The sequence below is a fragment of the Cibotium barometz genome, chromosome 19 (genome assembly GCF_041138505.1).
Source record: "Cibotium barometz isolate CiBa-2024 chromosome 19, ASM4113850v1, whole genome shotgun sequence".
NCBI classification, from domain to species: Eukaryota; Viridiplantae; Streptophyta; class Polypodiopsida; order Cyatheales; family Cibotiaceae; genus Cibotium; species Cibotium barometz.
The window spans coordinates 43,955,875-43,975,614 of record NC_141064.1 but is presented as its reverse complement, the minus strand read 5'-3'; positions in this window follow the sequence as shown (position 1 = coordinate 43,975,614).

The following is a 19,740-nucleotide window of genomic DNA, read 5'->3' as shown; positions in this document are numbered from 1 at the left end:
CCACCACCATCAATCTGACCTATGTTGGCAAAGAAGCCATCGAAAAGGAAACGACCTATGATGTTTCCGTTGAAATTCGGGAAGAAGAAAACGACAGACGCGAAGAACGGAAAGGCTTCTCATCGAAAAGAGAAACAATCTAAGGAAAAAGAGGCCAAGTCAAAGAAAACATCCAAGAAATTGGAATCCAAGCCGACCAAGGAAGGCAAAGAGGCCAAGGCTTCTATGGACACTGACCCTCCAAAGTAGATAGTTTTCTGTTCTCATACATTGTAACCAACCAATTTGTATAGATACTATCATTGTAATAAATATATTGTTTCTCATTTTACATTGGTTATCTTATCTTAATAATGTTGAATAACTATTTTACAAAATGAATCGATAAGACAAGTTAGATGGGTGCAAAATTATATTATATTAAGAAAACTTCAGGATTACAAGGAAAAAACATTTCATGCAACTAAAAGTATTTTCGGACCTTCTTCCCACCATAATACCATCTATCTTAAATTTTAGTCTGATGGTATCATATCTAATAGAAATTCCAAGGACGTACGCACATCCCTCAATGTCCATTTTGTATTTATAGGGATGACTCTATTGTCATCATCACTCAAGTTGACTGTTAGGTCATACTGCACAAAATTTTCCTCTGAATCCAATGGCATCCAAGTCCCTCTACTCTTTTTCCATTGTATGTACTCTAAGCTAATGTACAAGGTTTGCCAAGAGATATTGTATGCCATCACCATAGATTCAATGGCAAGCATTGCATTTTATAAGATCACCCCTATGGATGACTTCATTCACTTTCCATTCTACTCCAATTGCATTATCCAAGTCAGACTTAGATATATGTGTAGATAGCCACATTGCTTTTGTGCTCTTCATGTTTGCTTCTTGAAAACATGCCACATATACATGAAGGTATACACCATGATAGCCTAATCCTCTTAGAAATCCTTCCTGTTTTCATAGACTTCTAAATATCTAAGAAAATCTTGCATTTAAATGCTAATAGAGTACCTTTGTCTGAAAAGTCCCAATCTAATGAATTTAGGCTTGGTATAGCCAAAATGTCCAGTCTTCCATAAGCTTCTAGTCTTGTAGGGGCAATTAATGAAAAAAGCAGATGGTTGATCAGAAAATAATACTTTCCCAAGATCAGCATGCATGGCTTCGAAAGTCCGGGTGAATGACTCCACAGGTTGCTACTCAATGCTTGTCGATGGATAAACATCTATCACATATACAACACATGTGAATAAGCCATAGAATCATAAAGAACATAAGTAAAATTATAGAAAATATCTTACAATGAGCTTGCAATGCAGATGCTGGAGTAGAAGGATGCATGTGCATCTCTCTTACTGTGTACACACAGTGTTGCACCTTTGCCTTCCATCCATCTTTTGCTATCTTAAATTCCAAGATATGTCCCTTCCAATGGTATTATACTAAGCCTCTTCTTTTCCTTTTTATCATATGAGGACCTTTGCATGATGGTTGCATAGTCACCCAATAGTTTACTTTGAAGTTTATACCATTCCACACAACCTGATTATCTTTAACATTATGAAGAATGCATGATGAAATGACATTAGGAGTGGGCCTCGGGTCAGGCTGTTGTCTCTACATTGTTAGATGATGAATAGCGGAGAGGATGATGCAAAAAGACAACTAGAAAGAGGTACAATCATGTAGATTAGGGAATTTAAATGCATTTACTCATTTTGGGAGAGGAACCTAAATTTGAAATTTTCACTTTTTGAAGTACTAACATTTGGCACATGAGGACATGCCCTTGAAGTTGGAACCCACTAAAGTCGTGCTGTATCACATTAAATTAGTGATAACCCACTAAAATAGCCAAACTAGTGAAGTTAGTAAAAAGTAGATATGACACCCAATGTCATATTTATGGTTGAATGTCACATTTCTATTGGTCCAAAGCTTAATCCGAATCCGAAACAAGTGATTAAAATGCAGCTCTTTTTTTAACGTTTTGGCTCTAATGTGGTATTACCTAGACCCATGTGTTAGTACGTGGACACGTGCCAATATAATTGACCGTGGCATAGACACATGTAAGTTATTACGTAGACACGCGCCAGTATAATTGATCGTGGTATTGACATGTGTAAGTCAGTACATAGACATGTGCCAATATGATTGACCGTGGCAGTATGACTTCACATGATCCGACCACGTACGACTTCACGTGAACTGTATACACGTAGCAGCATGTTTGCAGACTGCACATGTGAAAATCCCATCTATATATGCACCCAAAATCTTTCTGTGCATTTAATTAAATAAAAATAGAGCACTATTCAAGGACTTTAATAAAAGCTGGCCATCGGATTGCATAGGTGGTCTAAGATTTTTTTAAATAATTTTGAAGGAAGTTGGCCGCTGGATCGCGTAGATGCCGCCTTCTATTTTTGGAAGGTTTGAGAGGATAAGGGAGGCACTCACCCAGTACATATGTAGGTCTCTCTTCATCCCTCCCTCTCTCTACCTCGCGGTTTTGCACTCCCTCTCTCTCTCTCTCTCTCTCTCATGGCAGTCACTCAGAAGGTGGTTGGATGTTGGTTACATAATGTTGTTTGAATTTTTCCTTTTTACATTCCCCTATGTGCTATGAGCAACTTTGGCCCATGTGCTACTTTGGCACTTCCCCCCCTTAATGCTACTTTGGCTCTTAGGTGAGGGATGAATTTCTAGCTTGGGTACATCATCGGTCCTAGAGGCTAGATACAAGCACTTTTTGTAGGAAGTAGGATTTTTTCACAACAATTTTTTTTTAAAGACATGGGTAGTGAGAGGTTTTTTTATTGCGTGCTCATTTTGGCGGCATTACATCAAGGGTTACATAATTTTACAATTATTGGTCATAAAATTGCCTGCTCATATTGGCAGCATTTACATATTTTTGGTGAAAACATTTTGTCAATGATCATGGCTTTGTTGACGGAGGCCCTTTTAATGAGATGCATGTTAATGATGCCCATGCTAAAGAACCCCACAATATTTTGCACATTTTGATGGCCCTCTCTAGTGAACAATTCTAGTGTGGAGCTTTTTAAAGCATACAATAACAGCTTTTTACACCACACAATAAAAATGGGTTATCTGATTTAGGTTTTCTAAACCCTATCTCCAAAAGAAAAAATGTGGTTGCCATGATGCGCTCTCTTCTGTTATTCTGAAACTTCTTGATGCTCTAATTTACTTCTTCTCCGATCTGTTGGACACCAATGTGCCAAGGTCTTGACGTCGAGTTCACCACGCCTGTTGATGATGTGCCTCTCACTTTGCTACTTCCTCCCCTTCAGAGAAATTACCGCGCACTCTTGGGCCTCCTAGGCCTTGATGTGTAGGTTTGCCTTTGTTCTGCGCGACTCTATTGTGGCCTATACTGTTACAGCTCTGTCGTGCGACAGGTTGTGTGTCGGTGGTGTTTGCTGCCAGCTGCTATCTCTAGCCCCGTTGCTTCTTGTGTACTTTGTTGTTGTGCTCTTCTTAGGGAGATGCCACCGTTGACTGCAGATGGAGCTCAACTGCTCCTTTCTCTTCTCAGCGCTTGCTCTCATGCAGAGACTGAGACTTCTTTTTGCCTGCTCATAGGGGCATTTAGAAGTGTTTTAGTCTTCAATCCAACTGGGAGACACCTTAGCAATGATGCCTAGTGTATTCTCGACGCTTCAATGCCTTAGATTTGTGCATGAACTACCTCCAATGGATCTGATTTCATGCCTACATTCTCTGTTTTTTATGTAGCTCACAAACCAGAATTTTAACCTCTACAATAATGCATAGATTTGCTTCAAATCTTAGATATTGCAAGTTCTGAAGTTCTCTTGTTGCAAATCAAGGCCCACTTTTACTTTCTCTCTGTTTGGCTTGATGAAGGTTCTATGTTCCTACAGTGATGCACAAGGGATCTCTCTCTCTCTCTCTCTCTCTCTCTCTCTCTCTCTCTCTCTAGCTCTCGATATTATTGAAATATTAATAGAAGATACTCGGAAAGAGGATAGTGAGAAGAACATGCCTTAATTTAAAAATAAAACCTCCTAAACTTAATCTTCTTAATCACTTGCTAATGAGCTAGCCCACCGAAGCTTTGATACCATGTTAGAAATCATGGATCTAGGGTGGCTCATATCATGTGATTAAATTCATGTTTAAAGGCTAATAAGATGATTAAAAAGATACTTAAGATATATGCAACACAATGGTAACGCTCATAAGACAACCACACAATGTCATTCCAATAATCGAGTTCCATACACCCATATTTATAGTCTTGGGAAGGACTCCAATCCATGCTTTTTGTGTACCCTAGTGCCAACAATGTGTTTATTAATGCTCACACTACATGTGAAACCTTGTGCTTTCCATATGTAGTCTTTTGACCATTGGCTTCACCTTTTTACAAGTGACTATACAAATCAACCTTTGGTATTAGACCCTTAGTCTATTCCTTTATCTTATGTGCATTCTTCTTCTCTTATTTATGTGACTCACTCCCTACCTCTTCCTTGTGCTCTTTGTCACAACATTTATTAACAACTAGGAGCTTCTTGAAAATCTCTCAACAGATCTTGAGCTCTCTGCAATATGTTTTCCAGAGTCACTTCTCTTTGAAGCCAACTACACAAAAAAAAACAAATATGTGCACAACCCACATCTTAAAATGAGAATGCGTGGACAACGAATGTAGGAGTTCAATCCAAAAGTGTGCCATATGCCAAGCCAAAGTGTAATAGGAGGCTACAACTTACTGTCTGTATATATGATCTCCTTGAGCAAGGTAGTGGTTTTGTTCGCCTCCAAAACAAATACAGCCAATAGATTTTAGATTCGATATGGAAACATCACATAGGGCTATCTGCTACCCATTTCTTCAGAGACCATACTTTGGATCACTAGTCACTCATCACCATGCTTTAGGGTCAGTTATATGGAGAATCTAAAACAAACAAAAAAGATGGCACAGAGATACATGAATTAAAAAAGCACTTGCCCAAAATCTTTCCTATTTTTTAAGGCTTATAAGTTAAAATTTTCAACCACATTAATCATGCTATGCTTGGAAACTCTCCAAAAAGGTAGTGACAACTTTTCTTTACCCTCCCAATTCTATCACCATATCGAGTGGCCGATTCCGTGGTCTCCTTCTCCTCCAATTTTTTGATCTCGTCATCAAACAATGACAATCTTATCTGCTCGAGCTTCTTGTTTAGTAATTGTGTGATTTAAACCTAGAAAAACATTGAACCAAAAACATTGACAAAGATTTGAAGCATGAAACAAAGATAAAAACCACGTAATTGGTAAATGATGGCATCATAGCAACAACTCACATTGTACACAATCTTTCCAAGATATCTGCGCGAGTAATAGGGTACCATGGCTCTACACCCTTATTGTATTTCCTTCTAATCTGAGCTATTAACCTCCTATCTCTCTCACATAGATCCTTTAAGTAGTCCTCATGATTTGTAGCACGTTTTCACAATTCACTCTCATCTCGTAATGTTGTCCCAACCAAAGCATATGTATTCAAACTAGAAACAAAATAAAATTATCTCATTGAAGACCAAAACCAAAAAATAAAAAATTTACCATAGTTTTCTTTTGTTTTCTTATCCATATTTTAGAAGACACAAGCAAACGTCCCATACATATATTCAAAGGTAGCCATTTTATATTCATAAAGTGAACCTGTAAATATTTGTATAGTTCATGAATAAACAAAGACACAGATATACTCACTAGTTCATACAAGCTCAATAGAAGTGCAATCTCACTCACTCTTGTCAGATCTATGATGGTACACAAAACACATTGATGCTTTGTCCTTGTATTTGAAAATCTCTCTTTTATCGGCAGCCTTCCAAGACATTGTACGGTGGTTCTCTTTCCAAACATAAAACATCCTACCTACAAACATATGCAATTCAAGGATTCTCCAAATATCCTCCTCAAACTCCTTGTTGATGTCTTGCCAAATAGGATCCCAGATTGCCATTATCTCTTCACTAACCATTTTTCTCTTTCTAGCACATGCCCACATGGACACTATGAAGGCACCCTTTCTCACCTTTTCATATGGAGTAAGCCTGCATAGTGGAACTATTGGACATTGAAAACAACTGAAAAGCCTGGCACATCATCTCTTAATTCCCTCACCTTTGCATATGGAGAATAAGCATGCATAGTGGAACCATTGGACATTGAAAACAATTGAAAAGCCTAGTTTTTTGCATTATAATCTTCTCTCCTATCCATATAAATTTTATTCTCATCCCTGGTTTTGGATGGTGTTAATCACTTGCACCCCTACATATAGAATGGTTTATGATGAACACTACGGATAGATCCCACCTTTTAGCCACTTTTCATTACATGCATTCAAACTTAGCTAATTTTTTGAAAAGTTTGTGGCATCATTTGAGTAGTTGACTAGGGAGAACAAGTGTGTGCTATGCATGCCAAGTGCGGCACTATTTACAGGTTGTTTAAATTAGTTCATTGATTTTAATAAATGCTAAGTAAGACTAAATGTGTTTGTGTGTGTGTGAGAGATATACATATATATTATATTATATATAGATATTTGGTGATGCAAGTGCTTTATGTGTTTTTGTGCATGCAAGAATGCCTCCTTGGGCTGACCTTTATAGTGTTGTGCCTAACTCTACCCGTCGATGCTCATAGCATGAAGCATGCCATATCCTCTACACCCACAAGAAGCTGGTGATTCACTAATCGCTCATTTAGTGATCTAATTGATCACCACAGCTAATCAGCATGCACGAAAAGTGGGAGGTCTATTGTTAAAGAAATTGTTGAAGAGAACTAGCCTCTGAAGGTTACCTCCAGAGCAAAGAAGAGGTGGGATGCGGCCGGTGAAGGAATTGGACGAGAGGTCTACAATCAAAAGCTTTCCGTTTGAGCCATGGATTTGCGGAAGAGGTTATGCAGCTCCAAGTTGATCATATTTATTACATTTATTATATTTTTATAATATTTATTATATAAACGAATATATATTTATGTAACATATATTTTTATAATAACTATATATTGATGTAATAAACATGTACTTGGATAAGAAATATAGATTTATTAAGAAAGAGCATAATGCATTTATATTATAATAAATTCAATATGTGGAAAAGGTCTTTATGCTTGTTATGAAGGGATACATGCGCATACATCATTGTGTGTGTGTGTGCTTTTGAAAACGTGCACTCACTCCATGCAAGGGTACACACACACACAGAAACACACGTATGAACACATGTATGTAAATATGATTGTACTCGCATACACATATGTGTGTTAGTATGTATGCATGCATCAACGTTCGTATAGATGTATGCACATATGATTTCTTTGAATGGATGCAATGTTAGGGCCTCTCCCAAAACACTATCCATCTTTTCTTGCATCTTGAGGCTGTGTGGTAGCATCGTAAGAACTCGCGAACGACCATGTAGTTACAAAATCATAGTAAGTTGACAAACTTTTTGCAATGTGCGAGGTTTCTTAATCTACACTAATTGTAGGATATGCACAAGATGATCTTTGATGTGTGGAATGATGGGATGATGAGGGGTGCCATGTAATAGTGTGGCAGATAGATACTCTTCAAGGTTGTGTTGGGTGTGCATCGGTCAAGAGCTCGGTTATTTTCTTTCCGCAAGAGAGAGAGAGAGAGAGAGAGAGAGAGAGAGAGAGAGAGAGAGAGAGAGAGAGAGAGAGAGAGAGAGAAATCACCTCCAAACATCCCCAATATGTGAGAGAGAAAGAGAGACACCCAAGTCTAACCTATAACCTGCATAAACAGAAGTGTGCACATATTTTACCCATCGGAGACGGGTGAGCACTCTAGTATGTATAGGATCTATAGCTTAGGTTATGGGAAAGATCTATAGGATGACAGTGGATCGATAGTTTTTTGGAATCCTTTTGCAAAAGCTCCAAGATTTTAAGGCAAAGAAACTTAGAAGCTAACAAGGATTAGGACAAGGCTCGAAACAATGAGTCATGAAAAATGTTCACAAAATCGTGCAAACGTTCACTCAACTCTATTTTTGGAAAAAAAAAGAACCAAAAATGTTCCTTTTTTCAAATTTATGGAGACACAAGACATACATTCATGTCAAACATTTTAAAAAAACCACTACTTTTGTTGAAAAAATGCATAGAACATTACTTACATTTTACTCTAAACCCAAAAATGTCTAATTTGAAAAAAGAATTACAAAGGAGAAGAAACTCTTCTAATCAACTAGAAGAGTCATTGGACCTTTTGCTTAAAAATATCAATTGTTTTTTAACGCAAGTGTCCATAATTTTTTAACTTAAATCCATACAAAAGAATTTCTATATTATACAAATTAAGCATGTCCACATGTTGACGAATTATAATTTTCTTGTCTTTTTTGCTTTGTTTAAGCATCTCTAGATCATACTTTCTCTTGAGCACAGATAAGTTTTATACCAATACACATTTTTAGACTACGTGTTGTATGTAGCGTGTTATCTACAAACTGATAAGTGGTAAAATTAACATTACTTTTAGACCCAATATAACTTGATGAAACTCTCTTACATGGGACTAGTGCATTATCTAAGAAAATAAATTTTCTTTGTATACAAAGTTGATCCAACGGTTGAATTCAAGCATATTTTGATATTAAGGTAGGTAGGTATATGGAGTCCATGGCCATCGAGAAGAGGTTTATTGAAGGCAAAGATGTCTCTAGATTTAGATAGAAATCCAACAATCGAAACGGTCAAATTTTAGGCGGTAATGAGTACTACAATTTATCACTTTACTTTATTTTGATCTAATAGTTAGATTGTGAGTTATAGTCTTTGCAAAAACACAGTTTATAACAGTTAAATTTTGAGTCATGAAAATGATAATAGTTGTTGTTTTTAAAAATTGATGAAAATTCCATCGACGAAAAAAAATTTCGTCGAAAATTCCATCAAGGGAATCTAAATTCTCATCAACAAATTTTTTTTCCGTCGAAAATTCCATCGACGAAAAAAATTTCATCGATGGAAATTTATTCCGTCGATGGAAAAAATTCCATCAATAAAAATATAGATTCTAGATTCCAAATTTTGTCGATGGAAATTAGAATTTGGATTCTAGAATCCAAATTTCCGTCGACCAATTGAAATTTACGTCATCGGATCCAAATTTTTGGAATCTAAATTTCCATCGACGACGGCCTTTTTCCATCGATGAAAATTTTTACCATCAATGAACTAAATTTTTTGTCTTATGAAAGTGAAATTTTTGTTCATTATGGACCAAAATTTCTCTTTTTCGGATGGAAATTTCACTCTCGGGATAGAAATGTCACTTTTTGGATTCTAGAATCTATTTTGTCAATAAAGTGGACTCTATAATCCAAATTTCCATCAATTTTTTAAAACGACAACTGTTGTCATTTTCATGGTTCAAAATCTAAATGTTATAAACTAAAATTTGTGTTTTTGCAAAGACTATAACTCTAAATCGAACTACTAGATCAAAATAAAGTAAACTAATAAATTATAGTACTCACTACCATATAAAATTTGACTGTTTGGATCGTTGATTTTCTATCTGAATCTAAATAAATCGCTTCTTTAAATAAGCCTCTTCTGTGGTCATAGACTCCATATACCTTCTTATCTGAATATCAAATATATGCTCTAATTCAATGATTAGGATAAAGTGCAATGATTGAAATGAAAGTTAAATTCTTGTAGAAGAAAAAGTACATTTTTGTAATTCTAAGTAAAGAATGTATTATAGATTACATAGACATGCGTGAATTATTAGTAGTTTTAAAGAATATTAGATCTTGTCATTGACCTTGTTTTTTCCATTTTGTTATTTGACATAAAAAGTGAAAAATTTTCACCTTTAAATTAGTAATATGTATATTTTTTAAAAGAAGTTTACAACTATGCTTATTTTGCAAGAGTTATAAAAAAGTTCTCTTTAATGTCTCTAAAAGATTGTAAAATTGATCATTATATAAGACTAATGAAAAATCAAGATAGCCTGTTGTTGTTGCAAACGACTACTCTCACGACTACTCTCACGACTCGTGAACATTTTTCATGACTCGCTATTTCGGGTTGTTGTACCATAAGTATCTTAGTTGAGTGACTAAGGTCACACATGTTGGGAAAGCCCTGATGATGGATAAGTATGCTAAGTATGCTACTCTTTTTTATTAACCATACAAACATACATGTGGACATGCTTATGTACATACACTATGCTTTTTCTCATGGATACATGCAGCATCTCATTCTTATATGCCCATTAATAAACTAAGATGAAGCATGAAGTAGCACGTTGAATAATCTCGAAGTCAGAACTTTTCACTTTATGAATCCTTAAGAAGGTTGGTAGATTAGCATACAAACTTGAGGTGCCGGAGAGCTCTCGAGTTCATCCTATTTTTCATGTCAGTAGACTATGAAAAACCATTGATCATAGGGAGCGTAGTTTCTCTAAGCGTTTTGGTAGAGTTGATAAAACCACCATCGCTTCCACATGAACCCGAGAGGATTCTCGGATTTATAGATTAGAACACGAGGCACACTGTGTACCAAGAGGCACTTGTTAAGTGGAAGCGTAGTTGTCACTGTAAAAAAAATACGATACTGTACGATATGATACCATACATGAATTTTTGGTCCGATATGAAATTTTGGGATACCATACGATAAAATATGGTTTTTTTAACACTTACAAACTATGGAGCTTCAAGCTTGAATGTGAGGGAAGGTTGGGGGGGAGGAGTCTACAGTGCTTGAGGAACCAGAACATGGAGATGTGTCTCTCCCAGTTGGATCTCCCAATTATCTCCAAAAAAGAACCTGCATGGGTAATGCGATACCAAAGGTCTCCCATCGTAGCGTTTATGACTAAGGGACCATCCTTGCATATATACGGGCATTGCATCTAGGGTGATAGGCTTAGGGACTCCTTTGTAGATCAAAATGGCCCTGTCCAAATCTTCTCCCTCGTACATAGCTTGAGGATTTGATTGTCTAGCCTACCTATACCAGGGATCTCCAAGTAATGTAGGAAGATTCTCTCATCCTACTAATCAAGTGTACACTAATAGTCTACCTTGCCAGATTTTTTAAGGTCTCTCAACAACCCCATATGGAATACTGAGTGGACACGAAAGTTGCGATTCAGTATTGCGGGCATTTGGGATCTTCATTGAGCAAGATTTCTATTTTTTTTAAGCATTTGGATTTTTTTTCTCAAGGTAGGGGGAATAAATAAATAAATAAAAATCATACCGTACGAACCGTACGGTATAAATAGGTTCGTACTAGTATGAGAAACAACCCTAAGTGGAAGGATCACGAGGATGAGGCATCACATGGGAGCGCTTGAGTATGCTAAGCAAGAAATTTTTGGAGTTCATTTTCATCGCAAAGAAAACTCTTCTTAAGGGAAGATTAATGCTATGTAGTAACTCAACTGGACTCTGAGATTGCCCACCGGAGCGTGGGTGGCGAGCGAGCCAGGGTTCACAGGAGAGGGTGCCCGAGCATGGTTCTCATGCGACGGGCGATCGAGGTATGTGTGGGAGGCATGCCACCATATATACCCGGAAGTGGGGAACCTTACCCTCATTCCCTCTATGTCTAGGTAGTGATCCAGAGCTCTCCTCCTCCATCATCGAGTTGTCGCTTACCATAGCGTGGCATCCCTCAGCTGACATACCCTTCCCCTTACGTATTCATAATCATGGAACTCCTTGAATAGCAATTAGCCCATATCTAAGCAATGAAACTTACACCAGCATTGCTATGAAAAAGATGCTTATGTTTAATAGTAGATACCTGAAGAAGTGTAGGAATACAAGGCCATGTGTGGGCAATTCTTGATACAAGAATTAAGGCCCCACAATGGCTATATAATAGCTAAATCATAGCCTCCTCTTGAGAGCACAAACTAGCACTTGCAACATCCACACTCTCTCTTTGAAAATAAGTCTTCGAGCACTAATGATCGCTTGGGTTGTAGGGGTTTTAGATAACCTTGAAACTTTAATGTTGCTAGTACTCACTCTACTTCTAGATTTTGAGGAGGATTTGTTTATTCCTGACTTACCTTCAAATCATACACAAATATCTTCGTTCCAAAATGTGGTTCCTGAATCCTTTTCTTCATAGACGGGTTATCCTCAATTCTCAAAGGCTAGTGGAAGGGTTTTCCATAAAAGCAACCCTCACAAATTTCAATGGAAGAAGATAAAAATTTGAGCCCTGAGACTAGATGACATATTTGCATAGTAGTAATTATATGCATGTGAGGGTGAATTGACCAAAAAAGTGCTTCTAATTGAGATGTAGTTTGTTGGTTGAAAGTGCTTGAGAGCACACCATGGTGACTCCTAGAGGGTAAAGACACCTTTTTTAACATGTAAGAAGAATAATGTCACCACTAGTTAAGTGCACTTTGATGAGGCAATGGAATTCCCATTTGCAATAGCAACACTTAACAACAAAAGACTCTTAGTTAGGCTAGGGACAATATATACTTCTTTGATTTGGATAAAGCGTCATTTAGGCAATTGAATTGTGATTTTGTCATGTCCAAGGCCTTGGTGAGTGATGTTATCCCTAAGACTTGGAAGGGCATGGGGATAGTTCTTAAAGTTGAATAACTAGACTTGTTATGGGTCATGTGGTGTGTAGCACTAGTGTCAATGTTCTAAATTTTGGATTGCATAGGAGTGGCAGAATGAGAAATCATAAATAGCTTCATAGCGGCAAAGCCTTGATCGTCTCTCGAGGGGTCATGCTCCATAACGTCAGAGCTGTAAACTACAAAGTGGGCTTGATTGAGCACGTGGATGTTGATGGACCCACATGCAAACAATAGGTGCATTCCATACTAGGGATAAAGTGGGAAATGCCTTAATGAAGATTGGGTGCCAGAGTTAGAGCAAGAAAAAGAATGAGGTTTTGAGCGAGAATTAGAATAGCAAGGTAAGGCTTCACTAAGGCTTGCCCTCGTACAAGTTAAAAAAAAAAAAGTAATGAGAGAGAGAATGTGTGTGTGTGTGTGTGTGTGTGTGTGTGCGTGCGTGCATGCGTGTGTGTGTGTGTGTGTGTGTGTGTGTGTGTGTGTGAGAGAGAGAGAGAGAGAGAGAGAGAGAGAGAGAGAGAGAGAGAACGAGGAGAAGAAGAAGAAGAAGAATTGATGAATCAATGTTGATATCTCGTGAGTCCCATTAGGAAGAAGTTAATTTTATCTAAGCTAATAAGAAGAGGAGACATATTAATTAATATTTTGCTGGCTAAAGACTATGGATTAACATTTTGCTAATTAAAAAGTGATTACTAGAAGAGATGAATTAATCCTCGCTTTCCTAATTAAATATTGATTGACAGAGAAGATGAAATAACATTTTGTTATTTAAAAATAAAAAACGAGATGGACAAAGAAGCCACCTAAATATTTAGAGTTTCGAGCTAGAGAAGGATACTAAGAAAGCTTTTAATGAACAATGGAAGGATTTCCAAAGACTTAAATAACTCACTCAAACATTAAATCTTTGATTATAAAAAATTTAAGCATAATGGAAATCAAGCCTATCTGAGTACAATTGGATGTCTAATGGTAGTTTTGACACCTTCTTTTCCCAAAATTGAACTTGTCCTCCAGTCATCCTAACCTTGTACATGTGATCATTCTGCATGGTTTCCAGCTTCATCTTCTGTACCACAATATTGTCAATAAAATTGTGAGTACTACCAGGATCAAACAAAATATAAACCTGATGTCCTTTCAGTGATCCATAAACACGAAATAATTCGTTTGGACCATAAACATCTTTACTGAAAGTACAATCTGAACATTGGATTCCTTCAAGATGCGAAATATTGACTTCAGAGATCTTACCTTGAAATTCTGTAATGTGTACAAATTTTTTTGGAATAAACTTTTTTGATGCTGCCTTTTGACCAGGCGTCGAAGTTGTTGTAGCTCCATTCAAAGGATAAAATTTCTTTGTATGCCCTTTCTCTTTGCACTTAAAGCATGTGAGTTTTTCCTTACAAACTTTGGTTTTTTAATGGCATTGTCACCATTTTTTGGTTTTGGTGTGAAAACTAATTTCCTTTTCTGTTCACTATTTGAATACGTAAATGTGGGTTTCTTTTCACTTGATGCTGGTTTTGATGAATTGATGCCAACCATTGTCTTATGAAAAACTTGAGCAGCCTGAATAGCATCCTCAACCGTTTACTTTGCACTTCTTCACCTCGTATTGATAATCATGAGATAAACCATTGATGAGAATACCACACAAAGTATGATCATTAGACTTGGCTTTAGCAGCCAACTGTCTAAACTTTTGCACATAGTTATCAAAAGACTGATTAGCCGTGCTATTTTTAACTAGCTTGGCAATAACTTCGAATTCATCCTCTGGTTGGACAAATTCCTTCTTGAATGCAACTTCAAATCCTAGCCAAGTAGTGGGAATAAAATCTTCTTTTAGATCCTTCCACCAAGTCAAAGCTTTCCCCTTTAATAATCACTGTGTCGTCTGTAGTTTCTGCACATCAGTGAAAGGGTGAAAAACAAAGTGTGTATTCCACTTGTTAAGCCAGGCATCCACACATTCTTGTGTCTTCTCCTTCTTCTCCCCGCCATACATCTTTGGTGCAAAAGACGGAGCAACTGCTTTGGTAGCTGTAGATGAGGTGGCTAGAAGAGCTTTCTGCAGAGTTAAATCTGCACCTTAAGTGATTCCATCTTATCATGGCACTTTGTTATCGTAGCCTCGAGACGTGTCACCTCCAAAAATTCGCTCTTTGCTACTGCCTTCTCTTCTTCTTCATGGAGCTTAAGATCTTCCCTTCTAGAGTTGGGATGATCACTCATGTCATCGACATTGTCATTGATCGAAAAGTCAATATGAGCCATGGTAAATGAGTTCTCTATGAATCTGTATTAAACTTTTCTTCACCCTTCTCTTGACCCCTCTTGACCAAAAGTTCTAGCAAATTAATTTACTAGAAACAACTGCACATAACAAAAATATTTCAATTAGCATTTGGTGGCTAGATATTGGCTAAAAAATCATGAAAACGTTATCTAGAATTAATTCAAACAAATTAATACAAGACATGCTCGCATTAATAATATGCGAATAACCCGCATTTGTTTAGTGTGAGTACATAAAAAACATACTATAACACCAAAAATCCTGCGAAAATAAGAATTCTCAAGAAAAAAGAATTACCATGATTTTTTTCTAATTTTTCTTAATTTTTTAGGGCCTCAAAATATGCTAATTTTGAAATCCACCAAAACCCATCTTATGGCACTCCAAACCTATAATTTTTCAAAAAAAATTTGGCAAATAATTTTACCAAAATACCATTGATATTTAAAAAATACCAATTTCTAGGATTTCTAAAAATAATTTCTAGAATATTTCTATTTTCTCATGAGAATCCCATCGTCCATGAAATTTCTAATTTCGCTCGACAATTCTCAAATCCAATGAAAATTTAAAAAATTTAATGGATTTCTTAATTTTATGGGCCAAAAATAGATTTTTAAAAGAATTTGAATGGTCACGGGTGCTAGAATAGACACACCACATGCAAATCACCAATCCCAAATATTTCGAAAAATTAAAATAACCTTTGTCTAATTTTTCACTAATTTTTATAAAAAAATTTTATAAAATTTTATTTACCCCAAACGCATTTAGAATACGAACGAACCAAAAATTTTCATAATCCCAACAGTCTTCCCGGAATATGGAAAGCCAATAGTTTCGGGAAAATGAAAAGACAAAAAAAAAATCGAAATATGAAAGGTCAAAAGTTTCCGAAATCTGAAAGGTCAGAAGATCCCCGGAATTCGGAAGGTCAATAGATTTCCCGGGAATGTGGAAAGCCAAAAGGTTCAAAGGAAAAATTTTTCCAGAGGGAAAAATAAAATTTTCAAAGAAGTAAATTTTTTTTTCCAGATTTCTTCTCCCTTTTCCAAGCTTTTTTTTCTTTTGAAAATATCTTGAAAAAAAAAAGAAATCTCTTTTAAATATATATATATATTTTAAAGCTTTAAAAAAAGCTTTTAAGCTTTGGTATAAAGCTTATAAAAAACAGTTATAAGGGGGGGAGGGGGGGCGACTTTCACCCGGCGGGCTGCAACGCAGCCCCCCCTCCCCCCTGCGCGATTATCCATTTAGAGAGAAGGAGGTCCCTCCTCTCTCATTTCTTCTCCCCTTCTACTCTCCAATTCACAACAAGATTACCACCCATAATTCCTTCTCTATTCTCTCTTAATCAGAGAATAAATCTTTGATTAAAAACTGAATCATAATTAAAATTTAATTATGATTAAATTTTAAGCAAATAGTGCCATCCAAGAGGTATTTACAACAAGAGGAGAGTGACATAGGAAGAATATCTGGAATTTAAGGGAAGAAATAAAATTTACGCACATGGGAGAGAACCCAATGCATCAATTAATTGCCCCATTCTGCATTTTAGCAAAATTTTGACAGAAAATGGATTGCAAATCCGTAGGAAACCCGTAAAAATGTATTAAAAAATAACTTTAACCATAAAAATGCTCTAAAAAATTCTAAATAATTAGAAATAATTTTCTTAAAATTGTACAAATTCAAGGAATTCATTCCACCAAAAATATCCGTAGTAAAATGTGATATTTTGGTAAAAATTTCCATTAATGCTTATTTTAAACCACAAAAAATAAGAAAAAATAGCATTAAACTCACAGAATTCCCCTACAACATGGATTCGTCCATTGTAAAGAAGAAACGCACGTTCCAACCACCATATTGATGATCCATGTGTGAAATCACCAAAACAAACCAACAAAATAACATTTTCATTTAGTAAATATTAAAATTTACTTCAAAAAATGCCAAAAATTAGAATAAGAAAGAAAAAACAACAACAATTAACTAAAGATTGCTCTGATACCACTGTTGAAACCCTAAGATCTCTCTAGATAATCAACATGCATAAACATGCATAAATCAGGCATAAACTCTACCACACCCAACTACCCCCGAGCCCAAGGATTACACACATGAATTATAATGAAGTACCACATACCTTAACCTTGGTGTCCCATACCACCAAGAGGTATGACTCCAATCCAACAGCATTCAACTCTATTGTGAAATGGCAAGAACGTAGATACAATCCTCTACACAAGAGAACATCCCTATTATATAGGAGGGCCCTCAAGTGACTATTATATAGGAGGGCCCTCAAGTGACTCTTGACTCTCCATTTCCCATGTGTGACCCTTGGATGCCTAACCCTAACCTTAACCCTTAAGGTTAGTCCTAACCCATGCTCCACTAGAGCTTGTTCCCATGCTCCCATGCTCATAAGCCTAATGTGGGTTAGCCTCCTAGTATATACACATATAATGTGCACATAACAATATACCACTCCTCATCACTCTCCAGCATCCCTCTGCCTTCACATATGGCAACCTTAAAACATGGATACAAATGTCCATTCATTGTTCGCAAGTCTTCAAAAGATTATGTTGTGCAACTCTGGAAACATCACCTTGTCAGGAAGTTCAACACATACCAACATATCATAGTGAGGGATCTCAATCGGTTTACTCCCACTTTCTAATATTAATAATATATGTGCATGTGGAAAGCCTCTTTTTTGAAATTCAATAACAGAAACAAATCCCAATACCCTTCCAAATATTGATTTTTTCACCAATAAGTTTATCATATCCTTATGCTTCGTAAGAGACCCGTGCAGTCAAGTCGGGTCGATCCTAGGCAGCTTGACCCGGTAATAAAGCATTAGTTATTTCGTCCCACTTGGGATTGCAAGTGAAGGTGATAAACAGGTCAGGTTTACCCATCTTCCTAACAATAGCCATTGAATCCTGGTACAATTGATGCATATATCTAGGCTCCCCAGTATATGTAGATGGCAGTACTACCCTATGTCTAGCAATGCCTGCAGAGACTCTATTAACCCCATCACTTAAATTTACCATATTTGCAAGACCCTGGTATACTTCAGCATGCAATGCTTTCTGGTTATTGCGTATCCATACTAATCTAGCTTCTTCCATGCTACTATATGCATCAACAATGTACTATTGCAAAAGATGACCATCGCATAGAAGGCATGCATTTGTATCTTCCATAATCTGTAGTCTACATGCATAATATTATCGTTGAGTTACGTTTTTTTCTCCTCATTTGAGCCTTCTCTATTCCTACCATTGAGTGGAATCAAAACATGCTAACCATCCTCTCCTCGAGGAAATAGAAGATAAAATATAATAGAGGCATATATGAGCGATGCAAGTTAGATATTTTTTTATAGCACCTGTGCGCGATAGTTTCTGGGTGCTTAACATTCCGAGGCAAAGAAAACACCCGCCTCATAGTGGCATTCAGATTGAATATGTTTCACATCACCAACAACAAGCGTTATAGAATGAAAATTATCATCCATAGGTAGCTCATTTAAATCAAATGACAAAGGACCTCGCGCCATATCTCTATATGCCTGAGCATTGTTATGTTCATTGATAGGTTCTTGAAGAACCGTAGCATTGAGAATTGCTCTGTCACTTAAATCCAAGTAGATTCCGCCATGGAGTTCTCTATGCTCCTTATTTTCAACCCTTCCAAATGTTTCAATTCCACCTAGGTTAAAGTAATCCATAAGATTAGCTACATTTTTCTTTCGAATGCAAGCCCTTGTCCATGACCATTGCAAGTCATGCGTGTTGCATCTTAAATGCGAAGCCAACGAACTTGGTTCAAACTCAAGTATGCACAGCTCCTCACCATCTCCTTCGAAACACAAAATAACGAATACTATTTTTCTTAACTTCAAAAAACAACACAACACTCGAGATAGACATAGAGAGAGACAATGACATAGATTGACAGTGATATATATATATATATATATATATATATATATATATAGAGAGAGAGAGAGAGAGAGAGAGAGTAAGATAAAGAGAGGCAGAGTTGAAACATGTTGAGAGACGGAAAATAAGAGCCGAGAACAAAATAGAAGAGAATAGTATTAAAATTGAGAGATAGAAATTCTATATATATCGCCAAAATGGAGAGCTAAATCTAAAAGTTGCAACACAATATATCCCTTGATCAAAAAACATCATTCCTTTTATGAAGTCTCTAGGCAACTACCCTGGTTTCTAAAACACGGCACATCTTTTTCATAATTGCATTGAGTCGATTTAACAGATATCTTTAGACTCAATACCTCCAAGCCTAATGTATGAATCTACGTGTTCTTTACATTGTCCATTACATCCAGGTAGACATTCCCCAATTTCAACATGCATGTTCTCCATGAAAGAAATCATGTATAGTTGGTTTGCCTCCATGCGACCACTTCTGTCATGGACGCGATGGAGATGATGAGTCAACTCATCTCTTAACGTATCTCCCCTTTGGCTGCCACTTCTACGAATCTCATCCCAAAGGGCATCTAAGTACTCCTTGCAAGCAACTGAAGTTTTCTCAGTGAGCTCACATATATCTGCAATAGTTTGTAGACATTTAGAGCTTGTTTGTCCAGATGGAGACCTTGACCAAGCAAGGTGTTTGTAACTCGAACATTCATAAACTCAGGCGGCGTAGACAAAGCTCCTCCTTT